The sequence below is a fragment of the Stegostoma tigrinum genome, chromosome 1 (assembly GCF_030684315.1).
Source record: "Stegostoma tigrinum isolate sSteTig4 chromosome 1, sSteTig4.hap1, whole genome shotgun sequence".
NCBI lineage: Eukaryota > Metazoa > Chordata > Chondrichthyes > Orectolobiformes > Stegostomatidae > Stegostoma > Stegostoma tigrinum.
Genome location: NC_081354.1, coordinates 67865521 through 67882305, shown reverse-complemented (window position 1 = coordinate 67882305; position 16785 = coordinate 67865521). Strand labels below are relative to the sequence as shown.

At 42.8% G+C, this 16785-nt stretch overlaps 1 protein-coding gene across 1 annotated transcript in view; it reads left to right on the top strand.

Annotated features, from left to right (window-relative positions):
* The first annotated feature begins 2122 nt into the window (after positions 1–2122).
* Positions 2123–16785, top strand: part of LOC125456254 (protein transport protein Sec24D) — a 196665-nt gene continuing 182002 nt past the window's right edge. The window contains exon 1 of the mRNA XM_048539223.2: positions 2123–2307. The gene's annotated coding sequence lies outside the window, so the exon portion shown is untranslated. The remainder of the gene's footprint in view (positions 2308–16785) is intronic.

The window sequence follows — 16785 nt, the reverse complement described above, 5'->3', positions numbered from 1 at the left end:
CTTAAATTAGATGTTCAGTCCAATGAAGGCAAGTGCACCAAACATCTTCTTCACAACCCTGTCTACCTGTGACTTCACTTTCAAGGAACTATGCATGTGTCCCTAGGTCTCTTTGTTTGGTAACACACCTCAGGCCCTACCATTAAGTTTATAAGTCCTGCTCTGATTTGCCTTACTAAAATTCAGCACCTCACATTTCTCTAAACTAAACTCCATCCGCCATTCATCAGCCCACTGGCCCATCTCATCAAGGTCCTATTGAACTCTGAGATAATCTTCTTCACTGTCCACTATACCAAAGATTTTGATGTCATCTGCAAACTTACTAACTATATCTTTTACATTCACATCCAAATTATTTATATCAATGACAAAAAGCAGCGGACACAGCACTGATCCTTGTGGCACACTGCTGGTCACAGGGTCCAGACCAAAAAGCAGCCCCCTACATCGACCCTGTCTCCGACCTTGCAATTGGCAAGGTTCCTCTGGATTCCAAGTGACCTAATCTTACTAACCAATATACCATGCAGAATCTTGACAAATGTTTTGCTGAAGTCCGTATAGAAAATGTCTGCTGCTCAATCCTCATCAATCTTCTGTCACCTCTTCAACATAACAAAAATATTACAATAAAGAAATCTTCCCTACCGCTTGTCCAGCCAGCTTGCAACTAGTACAGAATATAAACTACATTTTAGTGCAAAAATAATGGGAACTGCAGATGCTGGAGAATCCGCGATAACAAAGTGTGGAGCTGGATGAACACAGCAGGCCAAGCAGCATCTTAGGAACGGAAAAGCTGACGTTTCGGGCCTAGATCCTTCATCAGGAAATGCTTTTTCTGATGAAGGGTGTAGCCCAAAACGTCAGCTTTTGCGCTCTTAAGATGCTGCTTGGCCTGCTGTTTCCATCCAGCTCCGCACTTTGTTATTTTACATTCTATTGCAATCTTCTTCACCGTGAATATTTTGTTAGACAAGGGGGTAAAGTTTACAAATTTCAGTAGTCCACATGGGTTTTTGACTATCACATGATCAAATATTGTACATCAATCACATGACAACAAAATTCCAAGAATGCAGCAATCAGATTTGACAATACTAACAAGTCAGTATTACACTTTCTACCTGGGCAGTCAAATCCTAAAACTGATGGTTAGTACCCATCTGGTCAGTGGCCTAATAACGCTTTTAAAAATCTCTCTGGAATAATTAGTTACATGATACTGCTGATTGAGGCAATTGGTGACCCATGACAATGTATACTGTGAGCATAAATTTCTGCCCCCTTCTATAATTCTGCTTACATGTTGTGTCCCATCTTCTATTCCCATGGTCTTTTTTATTAAATCAACTTCTGACTGTTTTCTTTATCTTATTCCACAAGGGTGGCAATATCAGTAGCTTTAAGTATTGGCATGTTCCTCCATGGTAAATCATCATGTTAATTAAACCAAGCAAATAGTGGCAAAGTTGCTAAGCAGTCTAAAGGGTTGGATTAAGATTTCTGAATCTTAAAGGGGTTTTCTGGTGCAGTGATAGTGTCCCTGTCTCAGATCCAGGTTCAAATTAGACCACAAGACATAGAAGCAGAAAATAGGCCATTCAGCCCCTCGAGCCTGCTCCACCATTCAATCATGGCTGATAAATTACTCAACCCCATTTTCCTGCTTCCTCCCTCTGACCCTTGATAATCAAGAACCTATCTACCTCACTCTTAAATATACTTAATGACATGGTCTTCACAGCCTTTTGCGGCGGTGAACTCCACAGATTCACCACTCTCTGGCTGAAGAAGTTTCTCTTTATTCTACTTACTATGCAGGTATGTTATGAGCTATCTGAACAGTTTGATAATAAAAAAAAACAAAAATGTTACATTAAATGGGCACGTATGAAATAAAATGAGAACTTGTCTTTCTTGGTATTGCTGCACTCCTCTCTCACTAGTGCCCACGGAATGCAGCCCTCACTCTAGCCCTGTCCATTGTGCCCATCTCCCGTTTCCATGGTTTATCATTGTTTCCGCCGTCGGCCGGGATTCCGATTGTCCTTCAGCGCTGACGTGTGCCTACGAGTGCCATGAAGCCGCGCACGCGCAGACCTTCGGGTGCCGTGCACTGAAAGAGCGAGTGCCGGTGGCGACCTCTTGACGTGGCACTTTCTCAGCTGGTGGATACAGTGTAACACCGAGAGCAACATCAGCAAAAAACAACACCCCCCCACCAACAACGCACCGGCTTCACCGGGCATCAGCTCGGAGGTCGCAACCACTTCGCAGCACCGGCAAGCAACCGGCTACCGGGTAAATAGCATTTGTCTCTTTCATGATTTTACGTTTTCATCTCCTATTCATTTATTACAAAGCGTGTTTATTTACCACGTTTTTTTGTAATAATTCTGTCGCCAAACACTGGCGTGTTAATAGACCGACTATTTTGCGGTGAACTGTATATTCCTTTGGACTAAAGGTGTAGTAATCCATCAACTTTCTATGCGTGGGTCGTTTGACGTGGCAATTCATTCACTGACAGGACTTCATAACCGATCAAGAGGTGTCACTTCTTTAAAGGGAAAGTAACTTCCAAGCTATCGTTGCCGTATGATGTGGGACAATGCAACATTTAAACAAACGCCAGTTTTACGGTCCTGCCTTATAATATTTTCATATCCCTTGCCCCAGTGGTAATATTATTGGACTACTAATCCAGAGTTTCAGGCTGATGTTCTGGGGTGATGGGTTTGAATTCCACCGTGGTGAAATTTGAAATCAATAACAATCGGGAATTAAAAGCTAATGGCAACTATTGTGGCCATCGTCAATTGTCATAAGAACCCATTTGGATCACTGGAAATAAATCTGCCATACTTACATAGTCTGGCCTTCACTGAGTTAACATTTCGGGTCGGGTGACCCTTCTTCAGTTCTGAGGAAGGGTCACCGGACCTGAAACATTAACTCTGTTTTTTTCCTGCACAGGTGCTGCCAGACCTTCTGAGCTTTTCCAGCAACTTTGTTTTTGTTCCTGATTTACAGCATCCATTGTTCTTTCATTTTTTATTTAGCCTGGCCTTTATCTGACTCCGGATCCATATTAAAGTTGTTGACCCTAAACCGGACTCTCAAATAACCTAGTGGACCAGTTTAGGCGCAATCAAGTGTTAAATGCTGGTTTAGCCAGTGATGCCCATATCCCATAAGTGAATATAAAACAGACAAAACCTCTTAGGTGGTGGTCAGGAGGTAAGATATTTGCTGTAGGATTCTAACTGCTAATGTGTCCTTTTAGCCTTAGTGGGTATATATCTAGCACATTTCAATTTTTGGTCAATGGTAAAGTTGCTATAATCCCAGAGGACCATAGAGCTGCTCTCTCATTAAAGAGAGACAACTGGGCGTGAGCTTAACCTGAGGGTCACCATGTCTCTAACAATATGCAAGGTTGAGGCAGTAGGATCTGCATGGTGATCTCAGCCAGCCTAGGAATTAGAAGCATAGAATTCCTACAGTGTTGAAACAGGCCCTTCGGCCCAACAAGCCCACACCAAACCTCGGAGCATCCCACCCAGACCCATCCTCCTCTAATCCACCTAATCTACATCTCCCTGAATATTATGGGCAATTTAGCATGGCCAAGCAACCTAATCACGCACCCGGAGGAAACCCACAGACACGGGGAGATTGTGCAAACTCCATGCAGATAGTCGCCTGAGGCTGGAATCGAACCTGGGTCCCTGGCACTTTGAAGCAATGGTGCTAACTTCTGTGCCACCATGCCACCCCATGCTGTTAGTGTCACGTTGCATCGTAAACCAGCTTTCCAGCCAACTCAGCTGACTGACACTCTGATCAGTGGTAACCCAAAGAGTGGGGGACTCAGTGATGGTATTGCAATTGAATGTCAAGGGCCATTGATTAAATCTCACTTGGAAATGGTCATTGCCTGACACTGTTTAGTGTGAATGTTATTGACACTGGTCAGCTCAAGCCTGGGCATAGTTAGTGTTTGTTACACTTGGACAAGGATTACTTCAGTGTCTGAAAAGTTGCACACGGTGCTGAATATTGTACAATCATCAGCAAATATCTCCACTCCTGATCTTATAATAATGGGAAGGTCATTGATGAAGTGGCTGATGATGGTAGGCCTGGGACTCTACCGTGAAGAGTTCCTGCAGTGATGTACTGGAACTGAGATGTCTGAACTCCCACAAGCACAACCATCTTCTTTAGTGCTAGATTTGGATATGACTGTAACCAGCAGCAAGTTCTCTCTGATTCCCACTGACTCTAGTTTTGCTAGGGCTTCTTGATGCCACACTAAATCAAATGTGGCCTTGATGTCAACTGTCACTTCCCCTAGAAATTCAGCTCTTTTGTTCAATTTTGAATGAAGGCTAAAATGAAGTCAGTAATGGCACTGGTGGAATCCAAACCTCAGTATCTGCAGGTTATTGCTAAGCAATTGCTGATGATAGCATTGTTAGTGACACCTTTTGTTACGGACCAAAGCAAACCCCCTTCAAATATATCAAGGAGATGGTCTAGACCCCGACATTTTCTTATTTAAGGCAAGTGTAAGATGCCGTGTTCCAGATGTAACTCAGCTTAAAGCAAAACACACTTTATTCTTACTCTATGGTTAAAACACAAACAAAAGATAGAAAAATTGGTCAAACTTTAATTGAATTGGAAAAACTTATCAAAATAATGGTTTATTTCACTGCCAAACACCAACTGCTCCAATATAGTAACATCCATAAACATGCCCTTACCAAAAACAAACTCAGTAAAACAGATTGTCTCTCATGTGATTATGGCAGCAGGAAGAGAATCCAAGCTTTTAGGTGTAACGCAGGGAAAAATGTAGCAACTTTGACAACCATCTTCAAAAACCCCAGCAATGGCTGAGCATTAAACTAAAATAATAAAATGTGAGGCTGGATGAACACAGCAGGCCAAGCAGCATCTCAGGAGCACAAAAGCTGACGTTTCGGGCCGAGACCCTTCATCAGAGAGGGGGATGGGGAGAGGGAACTGGAATAAATAGGGAGAGAGGGGGAGGCGGACCGAAGATGGAGAGTAAAGAAGATAGGTGGAGAGAGTATAGGTGGGGAGGTAGGGAGGGGATAGGTCAGTCCAGGGAAGACGGATAGGTCAAGGAGGTGGGATGAGGTTAGTAGGTAGCTGGGGGTGCGGCTTGGGGTGGGAGGAAGGGATGGGTGAGAGGAAGAATCGGTTAGGGAGGCAGAGACAGGTTGGACTGGTTTTGGGATGCAGTGGGTCGGGGGGAAGAGCTGGGCTGGTTGTGTGGTGCAGTGGGGGGAGGGGACGAACTGGGCTGGTTTAGGGATGCAGTAGGGGAAGGGGAGATTTTGAAACTGGTGAAGTCCACATTGATACCATATGGCTGCAGGGTTCCCAGGCGGAATACAACTGCACCTCCCAGTCGCAAACCATTTCCACTCCCCTTCCCATTCTCTAGATGACATGTCCGTCATTGGCCTCCTGCAGTGCCACAATGATGCCACCCGAAGGTTGCAGGAACAGCAACTCATATTCCGCCAGGACTTCACCAGATTCAAAATCTCCCCTTCCCCTACTTCATCCCTAAACCAGCCCAGTTCGTCCCCTCCCCCCACTGCACCACACAACCAGCCCAGCTCTTCCCCCCGACCCACTGCATCCCAAAACCAGTCCAACCTGTCTCTGCCTCCCTAACCTGTTCTTCCTCTCACCCATCCCTTCCTCCCACCCCAAGCCGCACCCCCATCTACCTACTAACCTCATCCCACCTCCTTGACCTGTCCGTCTTCCCTGGACTGACCTATCCCCTCCCTACCTCCCCACCTATACTCTCTCCACCTATCTTCTTTTCTCTCCATCTTCGGTCCGCCTCCCCCTCTCTCCCTATTTATTTCAGTTCCCTCTCCCCATCCCCCTCTCTGATGAAGGGTCTAGGCCCGAAACGTCAGCTTTTGTGCTCCTGAGATGCTGCTTGGCCTGCTGTGTTCATCCAGCCTCACATTTTATTATCTTGGAATTCTCCAGCATCTGCAGTTCCCATTATCTCTCATTAAACTAAAACCCTGGTTTTGTATGGGCCTGATGTCAACCATTCATGCTGTTTCTATTGATCCAATTTTTAAAATAAAACCAGGGCCTCAAAAGCTTCCTCCATTACATTGATGACTGTATTGGCGCAGCCTCGTGCTCCCACGAGGAGCTCAAACGGTTCATCCATTTCACCAATACCTTCCACTCCAACCTCATGTTCACCTGGACCATCTCTGATATGTCTCTCTCCTTCCTGAACCTCTCTATCTCCATCTCTGGCATCCACCTGGAAATCAATATCCATTTCAAGCCCACTGACTCCCACAGCTACCGAGAATACACCTCCTCCCACCCACCTTCCTGCAAAAATTTCATCCCCTATTCCCAAATCGTTCGCCTCCGCTGCATCTGCTCCCGGGATGAGACATTCCACTCCCGTACATCTCAGATGTCCATGTTTTTTGAGGACCGGAAATTCCCCCGCTCAGTTGTCAAGAATGCCCTCTCACGTATTTCCCGCAACTCATCCCTCACTCCCCATCCCTGCAATAAAAATCAAAACAGAATCCCCCTTGTCCTCACATAACACCCCACCAACCACTGGATCCAACGCATCATCCTCCGAGACTTCCGCCATCTATAATCCGACCCCACCACCGAAGTCATTTTTCTCTCTCCATCCTTATCTCATTTCCAGAGGGACCACTCTCTCTGTGACTCCCTTGTCCACTCCACAATCCCCTCCAACCCCACCACACCCGTCACTTTCCCCTGCAACTGCAGGAAGTGTTACACTTGCCCCATACCTCCTTCATCACCCCCATCCCAGGCCCCAAGAAGACTTTCCACATCAAGCAGATGTTCACCTGCACATCTGCTAATGTGGTATACTGTATTTGCTGTACCTGTTGTGGCCTCCTCTACATTGGGGAAACTAAGTGGAGGCTTGGCGACTGCTTTGCAGAATGCCTACGCTTGGTTTGCACTAAACAATTGCACCTCCCAGTTGCGAACCATTTCAACTCCTCCTCCCATTCTTCAGACGACATGTCCATCCTGGGCCTCCTGAAGTGCCACAACAATGCCACCCGAAGGTTGTAAGAACAGCACCTCATATTTTGCTTGGGAACCTGCAGCCCAATGGTATCAATGTGGACTTCACAAGGTTCAAAATCTGCCCTCCCCCTACCACATCCCAAAATGAGCCCAGCTTGTCCCCGCCTCCCTAACCTGTCCTTCCTCCCACCTATCCTCTCCTCCCACCTCAAGCCGCACCCCCATCTCTTACCTACTTGCCTCATCCTGCCCCCTTGACCTGTCCGTCCTCCCTGGACTGACCTATCTCCTCCCTACCTCCCCACCTACAGTGACCTTTCTTGGCTCCATGCCCGCCTCTTTGACCTGTCTGTCTCCTCTCCACCTATTTTCTCATCTATCCATCTACTATCCACCTCCCCCAACCTCCAAATTGCATTTCTTTTCTGGGATTTATAGTTTGTAATCATTTATTAAATATTCCAATTTATCTTTGATCAGTGCAGAGTATCGATCTTGTATTTGTCCATATTGAACTCCATCTCTCCCAGTTTTCCTCAAACCTATTCCGCCTATGTTTCATTGCAATGCCCTGCAATTCTCCCAACTCTATTTGCACTCTTTCTCCCACCACCTAAGCAATTTCCATTCCACGACAAAAGGCCATTTCCAATTCTGTACACACTTATTTTTGCTAATAATCCCTTGTATGGAATCTTGTAAAACACCTTGTCGAAGTCTTTCATTTTCTACAGAATGACGTAACTATTCTAGTTGTGACTTCAAAATAGTCCAGTAGCCAGGAACAACATAACCTTAAAGACAGACTAGCTCACTTAGTTCAGCTTTGATTTGTTCAAATGATCAGCTTCAGTTTATTCTCTAATGGCAAATTCTCATAGCTTCCCAATAACTGGTATTAAACTGACAGATCCTGAAATGGTCTATTTTCTATCTCCCATCTTTCTTACTTAATGGAACAGCATTAGTAAATTTCCATTCAAACAGCACAAATCATAAAGCAAAAAGCCTTTGAAAGATTGAGTGATAACTTCTACAATTTCCTCACTTACTTCTTTCAACTGCTGTAGAGTTATGTATTTTTTCACCTAGGGGATGTGAACATCACTGGCTGGTCAGCATTTGTTGCTCGTCCCAAGCTGTCATTGAGAAGGTGATGGTGAGCTCACTTCTTGAACTTGTTGCAGTCCTTGTGCGGTAGATAGACTCATAATGCCCTTAGGGCGAGAATTCCAGGATTTTGACTCAGCAACAATGAAGGAATGGCAATATATTTCTAAGTCAGGATGGTGAGTACCTTGCAAGGGAATTTGTAGGTAGCGCCATTCCCATGGATCTGCTCCCTTTGTCCTTCTAGATGGAAGTGGATATGGATTTGGAAGTTGTTGTCTAAGAATCTTTGAATTTCTGCTGTGCATCTTGTAACTAGAACACACTCTGACTACTGACCATTGGTGGCAGAGGCAATGGATGTTTGTGCAAGTGATGGCAATCAAGTGGGCTGCTTCGTCCTGGATGTGTTAAGCTTCTTGAGTTTTGTTGGAGCTGCACCCATCCAGGTAAGTGGGGATTATTCCATCACAGTCCTGACATGTACCTCTATACCAGGGAGATCAAATGCAGGCTGGGAGACTGGTTTGCGGAACATCTCCGTTCTGCATACACCAACCAACCTGACCTTCTGGTTGCCATACACATTAACTCCCTCCCCCACTCCCCGGATGATGCGTCCATCCTTGGCCTCCTCCACTGTCAGAGTGAGGCCAAACATAAACTGGAAGAATAACACTTCATATTGCGCCTTGGGAGCTTACAGCCCAAAGGCCTGAATGTTGACTTCACCAGCTTCAAAATCTCTCCTTCCCCCAACCTGTTCATCTTCCCACTCCCCTATTCACTCCACCCTTCCCACTTTCTAACCACAATAACCCCCTCTCTGCATCCACCTATCTCCATCTCACTTACCCTCCCCCAGCCCCATTTTTCCCCCCCTCCCCATTTATTTCTGTGTTCCCCTCCCCATCCTTAGTACTGCTGAAGGGTTACAGCCTGAAATGTTGACTTCCCTGCTCCTTGGATGCTATCTGGCCCGCTGTGCTCTTCCAGCTCCATGTTTATTGACTCTTGTACCTTGTAGATGGTGGACAGGCTTTGGGGAGCCAGGAAATGAGTTACTCGCCATAGCATTCTTATTCTCTGATCTGCTGTTATAGCCACTGTACATATATTTCATGCCCAGTTCAATGGTCATTAGTAAGCTCCAGAATGTTGACAATAGGAGATTCAGTGATGGCAACACCATTGAATGTCAAGGTTCTTGATTAGATTGTCTCTTACTGCAGATGTCTGTTGCCTGGTGTTTGTTTGATGTGAGGGTTACTTGCCACTTATCATCCCTAGCCTGGATATTGTTCACATTGAGTTGCATTTTCTTAACTATTTTGTTTGTGACCTCAAAATATTCCAATTGTAAGGAGTTATAGCTCAGTCTCTGAGGAGCCGCAAGTAGTGATGGAATTTGTACATTCGTTGTTGAACGTCTCCACTTTCTTATGACGGAGCGAAGGTCATTGATGAAGCAGCTGAAGATCGTTGAGCCCAGTCCACTGGCCTGCCAACTCCTACAGAGATGCCTTGGAGCTGAGACGACGGACATCCAACTAACAGGATCATCTTCCTATGTGCCAGATATGATTCCAATCGTGAAGAGTTTGTTCCCAGTTCCGATCGGTTTCAGTTTTGCTGGGTCTTCTTGATGCCACACTGTGTCGAATGCAGCCTTGATGTCAAGGGTCGGCACCCTCTCACCTCTGACTCAAATCTCATCACTTTTTCCATTAACAGCTTTTAAAACTTATTGAATCCAACAAATTACATCTTTGGTATATGTTTTAGTGTATTATCCATTTCAAGTGTGAAAACAGAAATAAATCATTTAACATATCGCTGATTATTTTGATTACAATATCACCTATGTCTTTGCTTTGGGCTCAGTTTTCTCTCAGTCTCTCTCTGATTGCAAACATGCCTCTCAAACCTCTTTAGTCTATTCTACTGAAATATTCTTACCAAAAATATTATTTTCTGTTTTATCCAATATGCTGACTATGGCTAACAGGCTGTAAAGTAGAAGTTTTCTTCTGAAAGAATATGTCTTATTCTGTCCTTGTACTAAATGCTTATTTGAATACCTTCCACAGTTTATAAGTTTACCTGTTAATGCTCAGACCAATTTAACCTGCCAGCTTTTGCGCCATTTCTTCAAAGTCACTCTTACTTAAGTTTCAAACATTAGCATACAAGTGATTGTTCTTCTTCTCAAATTTAACGTCAAACTTTATCCTGTTATCACCTCTGTTTCATATCTTTTTAGAATAGAAATTAATTCCAGCTCAGTTGCTATACTAAATCTAGTAGGATTGTTCACTTGTTAGTTTTCTGAAGCACTTAAAACAATCTTGGATATACTTGACTGTATTCTTTACCTTTATGACTTGAGCAGTTTGCATCTTCTAGATATAATGAGGTCATAGCTCCCATCCGTGTGGCACAACCGACCTTTGGATAGCTGAAAATAAAGTTCAAAGGCCTCACTAAGAGGAACGGCCTTGCCTTACAGCAGTGCCAAAGGTTTTCAATTATTTTGAGTGTGATTGTGTATGATTGTGCTGCAAAAATGTTTTGCCATTGATTAGAAAGAAAAGTACTTCAGCTGCAGAATAAGACTCCGGGCAACTAAAGCTGGACCAAGAGTTTTAGAAGATCTAACTTATGATAATAATATGCAAAAGCTTAGAATACCCTGGTGAAGAAAGTGGATCTGGGCCAATACCATTGGCATTAAGGCCAGTGAACATCATTAGCCTTATAAACATTATAGATGTTTTGCCCAGTGAAGATCCTTTGCTTTCCCCCCCATGGTTTCTTTTTTATGACAGTGTATGTTTTACCTCCTAGACAAAATCTTCTAAAGCTTCTACTGCCCTAGTTATGACATTAGTTCTCGAAGCTTTGCACGAGTTTAAGAGCTCTTCAGCATAGTCTTTTGGTTGAGACCCCTAAAAGCATGGTTTCCCAAAGTCGGATGCAAGCTGGAAGTATAAGGTCCAATGCAGAGAATGCCTTTATGGAACCCTGAGTTATCGATTTATTGCAGCTGTTTTGCCGCTCTAACAGGTAGGAAGAGGTTTTCCCCTCTTCAGAGGGCTCCTCCCACCCCCCCCCCCCCCCCCCCCCACCCCCATTCTACCATCACCATCCCACATTCACACAGAAGGTTCGTGACAATCTTCAAGCCTTAAAATGCAGTTACGGTGAAAACCAGTTTGGGAATCGCTGTCCAGTGTGATCATGCTTTCAATGGTCATTTGCAGTTCAGTCAAGTGATTCTGCAGTCACCTTGCACAGCCAAATGCTCTAGGTTCATCCTGATGTGAAGGTTGCTCAATAAATTCTCCAATAACTCCATATACTTCAGTGAAACTAATGGTGAAATGATGTACCAGCTCAATCAAATCCAAATTCCTGGATTCGATTGTTGAAGGAGTCCTTTAATTCTCCATGCAATTTCACCTATACTCCGGTAATATTTCAAGTCCGATGTGACACTTTTTCGGGTTCTAAAGCAGACCCCTGTTGAATTTGAAACGTTGTTCTTGGTTCTCTGCAGATCTGCTGAGTTTCTCCTTCACATTCTGTTTTTATTCTCAGTGTTATGGACCAAATCAAGCACGCTTGGCGTTTTGAAGTTGGCATCTCTCTCAGCCACAGCAAACAGTTGGAGTTTTCACTATCTGCCAGAATTTTCCTTTGTTCTTTTCTCCTGAAATGAGAACACCCTTCAAACACCCTTCAGATATATCAAGAAGATAGTCTAGACCATAATGTTTATTTTATTTAAAGGAAAAGGTGCTGTCTTCCAAATGTAATTTGATTGGTCACACTACTTCATTTGAAGCAAAATATACTTTATTCTTACCTTACAGTTAAAATACAAACCAAAGGGAAGAATTGGTATAACTTTAACTCAATCAGAAAACTAAACAGAATAATTGATCATTTCAGTACTATATAGCAACTGCTCCAATGTAGTAACACATCATAAATACACTCATAGCAAAGGCAAATTCAATAAAACAAATTGTTTCACCATTTCAGGAGAAAAGAACAAGGGAAAATTCTGGCAGATAATGAAGATGTTTGCTGTGGTTGAGAGAGATGCCAACATCAAAACCCCAACAACTATTGAAAGCTAGAATAAAACTCTGGTGCGGTCGGAGCCCAACTCCACCTGTTCATGCCACTTCTATTGTGCTAAATCTTTCAAAAATAATGCTCAGAGCCTCACAAGCTATTTACTTTTTTGGCTTGCAAGAGACAACTTAGTACCTCTGAATCAAAACCTCTCTTCAAATCAACCGAAAACACGTCTTAATGCCATAGTATTTTCAAACCAGGGCATTAGCCTGGAGTCTAGATTACAAATTCCACTGACATTACCACTACTTCACCATTACCTTCCTTCACAATTTCAAAAAATTTCAAATTTTTCCCCCAAGTTTATCCTGAGCTACTTTATCCTGATTGCCCAATTTCATTCTTTTCCCTCCAAGGGCCTTGATCCAGTTACCACTCATTTTTACACCAGCCCATATTTGAAGCTCTTTGAGTATTCATTCTAGCACAGCACTGAATTGGCCCTGATAAAAAATCACAAATGACGTCACTTGTGACTGTGATCATGGCTTTAATTCTTTTCAAACTCTCTTTGAAAAGTCAACCATCCTTCATAGACTTTAGATCAGGCTTCAGATGATTTCCTCGTGACATCCAGCTTTATCAGATTCTCGTTCAGATATTCATTATTGGTGGATAGGCAATTTCTACTAACGAACTTTGGGAAAACCGAAGCTATCACATCCATAACTTGATCTTTGATTCTACCACTTTGCTGTTGTTGGAGTGATGTTATGAATAAACCCAGAAATCAGATCATGAGAGAAATACAAGCAAGTGCTTTGTCTTGTGGGAACTAACAGCATCATCAACTGAGCTGCACAAAGGCTTGCACATTACATTGATAATGTTTCAGCTACAACTCTCACTTTCATTGGTTCAACAGAAATCACATGACTATTTGCTTATACTTAAACGTACATGTCCCTTTACACTATCTTCATCTCCCAGCCAGCCAAGTTCAACTAGTTCTTTGTGCCCCATTGCATGTGTTCACTTTGTTCCTTCTCGTTAGATGTTCATCCATCCCAGTTTTTACTAATGCTAAGCAGTTAAGTTTGTCATGATGATCTATCCTATGCTATCGAGTCAGAGTCAGGTTTGAGCAGACAAATCACATTCTTGATGATCTATTCATGCCAATCACACATATTTTCAACTACAAAGACCCCCCTGTTGTGTTGTGTCTCGTAGCTAGTTGGAAATCGTTTTATCCCATTCTCAAGATATCAACACTGATGGTACAGAGGTCTTAAGTCTCCAACTTACGGGGGTCGCTTGCAGGATGACATACATAGGAAAATGTTCAACCGTTTATAACCAAATTACTCAGTACTAGCTCAGACACGCAGTGGCTGAGATTGTAATGTAGGTACTTACCAGGAACTGTAATAAACATCTATTGAATCTTTCACTGCTCTGTTATCCATGTCTGTTTCTTATGTTGTAGGAGCTAATGTAAGTATTGCTTATCACGTATGAGTGTCCCGCTGAATGTAAAAAGCTCATCACTGCATCTACAGTTGATTTGTGAGGACAGAGAAGATCAATGCATCCTTTCAGTAGCATCACACGCCTTTGTGACTGCCTGAGCTCTTTAGTCTCTGAATCTCCCATCCCTGCCTTTGTCTCTTCCAGGCAGGACAATTCCAGTGGAGTTGTGGCTGGCCTTCAGCTTGTAAACTTCAACCCATCCAAAAATTCTGCCTGTTTCAAATACCAGACTATCTGTGATTCATTTCCTTGAGGCTTACATTGCTTTCCATAATTCAGTATTTCAAATTGAAATTGTAACTTTCTTATTTGCATGGCTTCCTGCTGCTACTTTGTATCTCCTGTGCCTTTCCATGCTCCTGAACTACCTTTATTACTGATAAATTATACAGCAAACTTTGTTTTGTCTTATAAAAAGGCAAAAATTGTATACCTCAAATACTGCAAAGTTTAATGTACTTTTCTGTCCAATTATTGTGGTTTTTTAAAAATTAATTTATCGCAGTATAAATATGCATGATTATTTGGACTCGCAGAAAGCGTTTGACCAAGTTCTGCATAAAAGATTATTGTGCAAGACTAGAGCTCAGGGGATTGGGGGAAGTGTATTGAGATGGATAGAAAACTGGTTGACAGAGAGGAAACAAAGAGAAGGAATTAATGATAACAAGGTGTAGAGCTGGATGAACAGAGCAGACCAAGCAAAATCTGAGGAGCAGAAGAGCTTTGAGTTCTTTTCAAATTGGCAGGCACCGTAACTGGTGGGGTGCCACAGGGATTGGTGCTGGGGCCCCAGCTATTCACAATATATATTAATGTTTTGGATCAGGGAACAAAATGTAACATCTCAAAGTTTGCAGATGATACCAAATTGGATGGAAGGGTGAACTGTGACAAGGATGCAGACGTCCTTCAGCATGATTGAGACAGTTTGAGTGAGTGAGCAAATCAATGGCGTATGCACAATAATTTGGATAAATGTGAGGGTATTCACTTTGAAAGTAAAAACAACAGGGCAGATTCCAACCTAAATGGCTGAAAATTGGGAGAGGGGAGTGTGCAGTGGGACCTGGGTGTCCTTGTGCGCCAGTTGCTGAAGGTAAGCATGCAGGTGCAGCAGGCAGTAAAGAAGGCAAATGGTACGTTAGTCTTCATTGTGAGAGATTTTGATTCCAGGAGCAGGATGTGTTGTTGCAATTGTGCAGGACCTTGGTGAGGCGAAACCTAGAATATTATGTGCAGTTTTGATCACCTTTTGAGGAGGGATGCTCTTGCTCTTGAGGGAATGCAGCAAAAGCTTACCAGGCTGATTCCGGGAATGGCGGGCCTGACATATGAGGAGAGATTGTTTTTGCTGGAGTTCAGATCAATGATGGGGTCCGGGGTTTGGGGGGGTGGCGCGGGATCTCATAGAGACTTATAAAATTCTAACAGGACTAGACAGGGCAGATAGAGGGAGGATGTTTCCAATGGTGGGTGTGTCCAGAACCAAGCCTCACAGTATGAGGATTCGGGATATACCATTTAGGATGGAAATGAGGAGACATTTCTTCACCTATAGAGTGGTGGTCCTGTGGAATTCATTATCGCAGGAAGTAGTTGATGCCACAACATTGAATGTTTTCAAGAAGCAGTTAGGCATAGCACTTGGGGCAAATGGAATTAGCAGGTATGGGGATAAAGCAAGATTCAGCTATTGAATTGGATGATCAACCATGATCACGATGAATGGTGGAGCAGACTTGAAGGCGTCCTCCTGTTTGTATCTTCTGTGTTTTTATGTTAATTGAATGGCCACATGAAATATCAACTATTGATTCAATTTTGAGTCAATTTCTTCTCAAATATTGCAGTCTACCACAATGTCTGAGTGGTCAGTTGAGGGTGTGAGTGAGAAGGCTCTCTGTTGATAAGTTTTATTTTTAAGGCAAACTTACATTGTTATTTGTGATTTATGCTATAAATGAAGTATATCAGTAATGTGTATATATACCCTGCATAACATTTCTAGTGCCTAGTGCATTCACGTTGATTATGATAACTTCTTGATTATCCTGAATATATAAAACTCATTTAATATTACTCACTTTTTAACATTTGTCCCTAACACTCCCTTCCCCTTTGCATCAGTTTGCACACCGTCATTGAGAGCTTTGTGTTAAGTTGCCTTGACTCTGCCCCTAAAGTCTTCCACCACACCACTTCTCCCTTCAAAGATTTTTTTGAACTCTACCTTTCTGTCCGAGCATTAGTTATGACTCCTAATGCCCTCTGCATCTTGGAGTTCGGTTGTTTAATTGTGCCACTCTGTTGTACCTCAGCATAAATTTCTCCGCTAGAAATGATGGTTATTTTGTTACAGAAGCTAACTTATGTTTGCTCATTTGTTGCTGAGTGTTGTTAACTCAATGGTACCAGTTCTGTCAAGTAATTACCTTGCTCCATGCAATGTCTTTTCATTTCTAGTCATCGCTTTCGTTATAAGAAAATCCATTTTGTTATTTAACTTTTTTTAAAATTCACTATTTTCTGTAATTTATATCAACAGAGGACAAAATAAGTATCAGTATTTTGTAAGAATCCATTGAGTTTAACATTTCTTTTTGTATTGGCCTGACTGCCAGAGCAAACACCGTGGATGCTGTTTGATCTGCTGTGATCTCCAGCCTTTTTTTTTCAGGCAAGAAAGAACTGAGTTTAATTTTGTACGTAACCTCTATTTGATTTGAAAAATGCCTCTGACTCTTTTTATAAAGAAATGTGTTGGGGAAAAACAAAATGCCTTTCAATTCTACTGAAATGACTGGGGCCAACTGTGAGTTTGATTATTCTTAGACCTAGCGTATCACCAAATTCTGCATCAGTGATGGGAGGTAACTACGAAAATAATGAAACTGAAGGAGTGCAACAGAAGAAGTCCAAACATTGATGCAACTAAGT